The 7,261-nt window shown below is 37.6% G+C and overlaps 1 protein-coding gene across 1 annotated transcript in view; it reads right to left on the minus strand.

The window, feature by feature from the left end:
- LOC110454737 (alpha-mannosidase 2x-like) overlaps positions 1-7,261 on the minus strand; it is an 80,720-nt gene that overhangs the window by 24,834 nt on the left and 48,625 nt on the right. The window contains exon 2 of the mRNA XM_021504414.1: positions 3,107-3,148. The gene's annotated coding sequence lies outside the window, so the exon portion shown is untranslated. The remainder of the gene's footprint in view (positions 1-3,106; positions 3,149-7,261) is intronic.

Raw genomic sequence — 7,261 nt, forward strand, 5'->3', positions numbered from 1 at the left:
AATAGATTATATCTACACAGACGTACAGGGTTATAATAGATTATATCTACACAGACGTACAGGGTTATAATAGATGATATCTACACAGACGTACAGGGTTACAGTGGATTATATCTACACAGACGTACAGGGTTATAATAGATAATATCTACACAGACGTACAGGGTTATAGACGATTATATCTACACAGACGTACAGGGCTATCTACACAGACCTACATGGTTATATTGGATAATATCTACACAGACGTACAGGGTTATAGTTGATATGCGTTGGAACAGAACACAATTTCTAGTGGAAAATCGTCAATGAAACCAACATCAGGAGGCCATAAAAACCCAACATATTCAGTTTCGATTACTTTCGCATTTCTCAGATGAGTTCGAACGCGTTCTGCTGATGAGCATTGCATTGTAAAGGTGTTATGCTTTCGATAAAACGTCTAGATATTCTTCACTTCCGACAGACAATAAACACAGAAGTTATACATTACATAACAGGGAAACATTACAGCACACAGTTTATAGAGTGTGAATATTGACAGCATAATATGTGTAGACCATAAGAGCGATGAAAGATTCCACAAACTGGAGTAATGATAGAGTTTTTATAATAGCCGACCTGTCTGTTATCTATAATACGTGTACGTAAGTTACGTATACGTAGGATGGGGGATATTTATTTGACCGATTTAGCTCCTCCATCGAGATAGTTGGGAAATACTGCTGCCACTAATTAAAGTGGCCATGCTCTGTCTATATATTTACATATAGTTTACACGATCAGCAATGGCGGTCGCGATATTTACTTCGTGACGAGATATTTTCAGTATACACGATCAGCAATGACTGTCGCGATATTTATTTAGTGACGTGACATGTCCTGATATTTAACTATACACGATCAGCAATGACTGACGCGATATTTATTTAGTGACGTGATATGTCCTGATATTTACCTATACACGATCAGCAATGACTGACGCGATATTTATTTAGTGACGTGATATGTCCTGATAACTAACTATACATGATAAGCAATGACTGTCGCGATATTTATTCAGTGACGTGACATGTCCTGATATTTAACTATACACGATCAGCAATGACTGATGCGATATTTATTTAGTGACGTGATATGTCCTGATATTTAACTATACATGATAAGCAATGACAGTCGCGATATTTATTTAATGACGTGATATGTCCTGATATTTAACTATACACGATAAGCAATGACTGACGCGATATTTATTTAGTGACGTGATATGTCCTGATATTTAACTATATATGATAAGCAATGACTGACGCGACATTTATTTGTTGACGTGACATGTCCTGATATTTAACTATACATGATAAGCAATGACTGACGCGATATTTATATAGTGACATGATATGTCCTGATATTTAACTATATATGATAAGCAATGACTGACGCGACATTTATTTGTTGACGTGACATGTCCTGATATTTAACTATACATGATAAGCAATGACTGACGCGATATTTATATAGTGACATGATATGTCCTGATATTTAACTATATATGATAAGCAATGACTGACGCGACATTTATTTCGTGACGTGATATGTCCTGATATTTAACTATACACGATCAGCAATGACTGATGCGATATTTATATAGTGACATGATATGTCCTGATATTTAACTATATATGATAAGCAATGACTGACGCGATATTTATTTGTTGACGTGACATGTCCTGATATTTAACTATACATGATAAGCAATGACTGACGCGATATTTATATAGTGACATGATATGTCCTGATATTTAACTATATATGATAAGCAATGACTGACGCGACATTTATTTCGTGACGTGATATGTCCTGATATTTAACTATACACGATCAGCAATGACTGATGCGATATTTATATAGTGACATGATATGTCCTGATATTTAACTATATATGATAAGCAATGACTGACGCGATATTTATTTGTTGACGTGACATGTCCTGATATTTAACTATACATGATAAGCAATGACTGACGCGATATTTATATAGTGACATGATATGTCCTGATATTTAACTATATATGATAAGCAATGACTGACGCGATATTTATTTGTTGACGTGACATGTCCTGATATTTAACTATACATGATAAGCAATGACTGACGCGATATTTATATAGTGACATGATATGTCCTGATATTTAACTATACATGATAAGCAATGACTGACGCGATATTTATTTAGTGACCTGATATGTCCTGATATTTAACTATACATGATAAGCAATGACTGTCGCGATATTTATTTAGTGACGTCATATGTACTTTGATCATCTATATATATACATCAATCCTAATGGCATGTGTGTATAAGAACGATACAAGATACAAGATACAAGAAACTGTATTTAACGTCGCATATATCAAACAGAGAAACATTAGCGCTAGCTGTAGCGCTATTTTTGCGACAAACATGATAAAAAGCAAACAGATAACAACAATTCTTGCTATACACTATCACAGAAAGCTAGCACATAATCAGCGAGTAAAACATACAATAACATAGCAGCATATACATAGATATCACAGACACTAACTTTAAAGTACTATACTAAGAGATAATAGTGAAACACCTGCATATCACACAGTTGTTACTATATATTGGAGGGTTAAAGCACTTTAAGTGTAATGTACATACATGCTAATATAGCAAAAGAGTAAAAATTGACATAATATCCCCTATTATAGTGTAAATTAAAATAGGACGACAAGGTCTAGTAAGTAAAAGGTATTGAGCTATAATGATGATTAGAAGAGAGGGCTAGAAACTATGCTGCCAGTTATTGGTATATAAAAGCGCCATGCAAAGCAAAAGTTAAACTAAATAGGTAGGTAAATAAATAATAGATAAATAAAGCAGGTAACTAGTAATAAAGACTATAACACTGAAAAAACATTAAAACTCTAGATACAGGTACAGATACGACATGAGCAAACAGGGCCATCCCAGGAGTGCAGTAGTCTGGCAAACTCTGGATAACTATCCACCTTCCTCAAATGGTTTGGCAGACTGTTCCACACCCGGGCGGCCTCGTAGCGAAAAGACTTCAGTCCATACCTGGTCGTTCTTACTCTTGGTAGCTCCAGCCGCCTTTCATTCCTGAGGTTATAAAAAGACGAAACCAAGGTTAAAAGATTACATAAATAATCCGGAGCTACATTGGCAATAATTTTAAAAACTTCACAAGCCATGGTTTTCATTCTGTTTAAATGAAGAAAAGATAAATTTGCTTTTTCTAAAAGTTCTAAAACTGGCGTTGTGTAGTCATCCTCAATAAAACGACTGGCTCTTTCTTGTATCTTCTCCATCCTCCTTGTGGAATTTAAACTGCAGAAGTGCCATGCCAGGGGACTATAATTAAAATTTGAAAGAATAAAAGATTTAAAAATCAAAAGTTTCCCCTGCTTGAAGTATAAGAAGTAAATTGCAGAGATGCGGCACGTAAATATATCACAGCTAGCCACCATGCTTACGTTGGGTGAGCGTTGTATGGTTGTATGGTTGGTTTAACGTTGGCTTGGCTCAACAATGTTGTACAATGTATGTGTAACGTGACCTCTGGAACAGTTGACACGTGCACGTGTACATTCGATACGATGTTTGTGAAATGAACGTGCATTTTCTGGAGGTAATGCCAACGTCAGGCCATCACTTATACTTATATCAAGATAAAATTAGTAGGATGTGTTTTATATTATTTCAGTTTTTGTAGCATAACTTGGAAAAATAATGTTTGTTGAAATATATATACATGTATATTATCTATAAGTTTATTATAATGTCTATATACTATAGGGATGCGGGCAGTGAAACCTAACATTTGTTGGTGTACATCATGGTCACGTGACTAGACTGACTACACCGTGTTACACTACTTCTCACGATTAACTGTTTAGACGTAAGTGTTGGTGGTCGACAGACCAGGCAGTGTACAGTGACAACAACCATTAGTATGGAATACACTATCAGCCAAAATATCAAACTGAGTGGGGAAAGGTAGGCTGTAAACATAAAAATGTTGGTCAGCGACAGTCTGACCTCCGCCTGGCATGTTTGTGTTGATATTTCCCTAGGCTGGGGGCTACTCGTGGGGTTTCCCTGTAATGTAATTACATGATAACACATTAAATAACGCGTGTGTCTTTACTAAACCTTACTAAATTCTGAATTCAAAAATGTACTAGTGAATGTCTCGAAACACTTGATCATGTTTTATTGTATGTATGGGCTAGATCCTTTTTATAAATGAAATGATTTTTGTTGTAGAAGTTTAAAACGAATTTGAAAAATTATCCCTGAAAATGAAAGAAAAAGTCAAAGAATATACATAGTGTATTATGGATGCTATTCGGCGAAACATACTCACATCCTCAGAAGTGATGAAAGGATTAGAAGGTGAGGGATAAAGAAAACCGAAATGAGAAAGTCATATGGTGAAGGAACTGTTGAAGACAACTACAAAAAAAAAAAAAAAAAAAAAAAAGGTATACACGTAATACGACCTACCTTTATAACGAACTGATTGAGTAGGCCCATAACGATTCGTTTTAACCGTGTCTTACTGTAAATTAATTAACATTGTAACAATGAGAATATAAGGCTATAGATACTTTATGTTGTTGTTATTGATTGTTTATTCATCATTTCGAAGACATCTTTATTTTCATAGAACTACGTACGTCTAGACACTCTGTGAAGATTTAAAAATAAATAACGAAACGAGTAAGTAATATTTATGTTTTAGTCACCAAATTCTATACCCGTACTTGTTATGTAATGAGTATAAACATAATTAGATAACACCTAACATATACATGTAGATATGAACGTCTGGCAAGTGTTTTACTTACAGGTAATGTTAGACCAACGTAGGCCGAATGCTTAAAATATGAGTACTAACATTACGTCAACGTTGATCTGATATTGGGCAAACAACAATCTAACTTTGGGACAACACTGCGCCAACATGTTGGCCCAAAGTGTCAAACTGTATACTGTATTCGCTTTGTTTTAGATTTATCGTTGCGCTAACAATTTGTTTGGCCTTCCCTTCTGCCGGTCCATATGCATCATCGGCATGTGACATCAATGCGATTACACATCCGTTTATAACAGTCAGGAGGGCAAATGAGATATCGTGTAACGGCTGTAAAGTAAATTACCGAGAGTTACTCATAAGGAAACATTGTGTAAGCTCTGCTGGGAAAAAACATTCATACCCGCTAAAAGTTACAAACACTTTAGTAAAATCGTCTGTTTATAATAGACTGAACCTGTAGGATTTATATTCGCCAAGTTCTGTCTGAAACAGATAAATGACCGTCGATAAAAACGTGTTCCCACAATCGATAGAATAGGTGACGTCGCTCCAGCCACATAGTGCCGATATAAAGCCCCGGTGAACTACGACCCTGAGTACCCTTAAACGAGTCCGTGTTGAAGACGGGGTAATCCGTGGTAATCCGTGTTGATCCGTGTTGATCCTTGGTTATCCGTATGCTCGCTACGGTACCGAACTACTGTTTAAAACCTCCGGGGTCATCCGTAGCCGAGCTAAGATATTTTGAAAACCGAAGTGCCACCGTAGTACCACTGTCCTTTCCGTAGGATGTCGTTGAAAGACAGAAGACAATAAGCAAGATTATGTATGCTGTTCAAGATCCACCACAACCTCGTGTATACCAACTCCGACATGCTTAATTCACACAGCCTTTCCTACCAAATCCCATCATGTAATAGTGACTACAGGAAGTTCTCGTTCTTCTCACGCACCATCAGGGAATGAAACTCCTTACCATTGGACACTGTCACCTCAGATGACCTAGAGGTCTTCAGATCTCGGGGTATAACTGTGCCGCTAGAACCGCCGTGCAAGCTTCCGTGACCATCCGAGCTCGAGGTTGACCGTACTTTGACGGTAGTGATCGGGAGTCATGCCGACTCATGGTAGCGCTACGGTATCATTACAACCACCGCCGACTCTGGTGCGATGCACATTGGTCTAACGGTATGTGCCGTTAATACGACGATTTACGGTTGCTCCAGGATTTCCAAGGTGTGACACGTGCACGGTTACACTATGTCTATATTACGGTGGTGCTACGTTTGCTGTACGGCAGTGACGGCAGTAATAAGGTTGGTCACGGTTCCAGGTCAGGGTGCTTTACATTGGGGACACAATCTGCTTCAAATCATAGACTTTGTCATCAACAACTACAGGAACAAACTTCAGCTGATGCACTTGCTTCTAGAATTGAACATGCAGCAAGTTGCAAACTACATGGTGATGGTCCAAGTTATTCAGCAACGAAGAACAATGAGAGTCTTAAAATAGATTGAGACTTGCTTCTTATTTGTTCAGTTAAAGAAAACTGACTTTAAGAAAATGTGTCCCAATATATATAAAATGTAACAATCGAGGCGTCACGTGGCGAGGGAATCGATGATGACGTAGCGCCAACTTGGCGGACCGTAGCATAACCTTAGAAAAACGGGACAAACTGTAGTCATACCTTGGCAATCCATGATGATACCATAGTGGAACCTGGATGTATCGAGGCCTATCGTGTTGTCTGTAAGTGGCGTGGAGTAGTGTCTACCGTAGTATAATCGTAGTGACACCTTGATATACCGTTGTAATACCCTTACAACGCCTTAGATAACTGTTTCTGGGCCATACTTGGAGTATATAGAACCGGCAACAACCGAGGTCAATACAAACGCCCCTATATATAGTACAAGTCGTCATTTATGATTCATACACACGCCATATAGAGAACCTGTCAATAAATATCAACACACACGCCATATAGTAACCGCCAATAACCATTCATACACACGTCATATAGTAACCGTCAATAACCATTCACACACACGCCATATAGTAACGGTCAATAGCCATTCACACACACGTCATATAGTAACCCTCAATAACCATTCAAACACACGCCATATAGTAACCGCCAATAACCATTCATACACACGCCATATAGTAACCGTCAATAACCATTCACACACACGCCATATAGTAACGGTCAATAGCCATTCACACACACGTCATATAGTAACCCTCAATAACCATTCAAACACACGCCATATAGTAACCGCCAATAACCATTCATACACACGCCATATAGTAACCGTCAATAACCATTCACACACACGCCATATAGTAACCGTCAATAACCATTCATACACACGTCATATAGTAAC

The sequence above is a fragment of the Mizuhopecten yessoensis genome, unplaced genomic scaffold, assembly GCF_002113885.1.
Source record: "Mizuhopecten yessoensis strain PY_sf001 unplaced genomic scaffold, ASM211388v2 scaffold8039, whole genome shotgun sequence".
NCBI classification, from domain to species: Eukaryota; Metazoa; Mollusca; class Bivalvia; order Pectinida; family Pectinidae; genus Mizuhopecten; species Mizuhopecten yessoensis.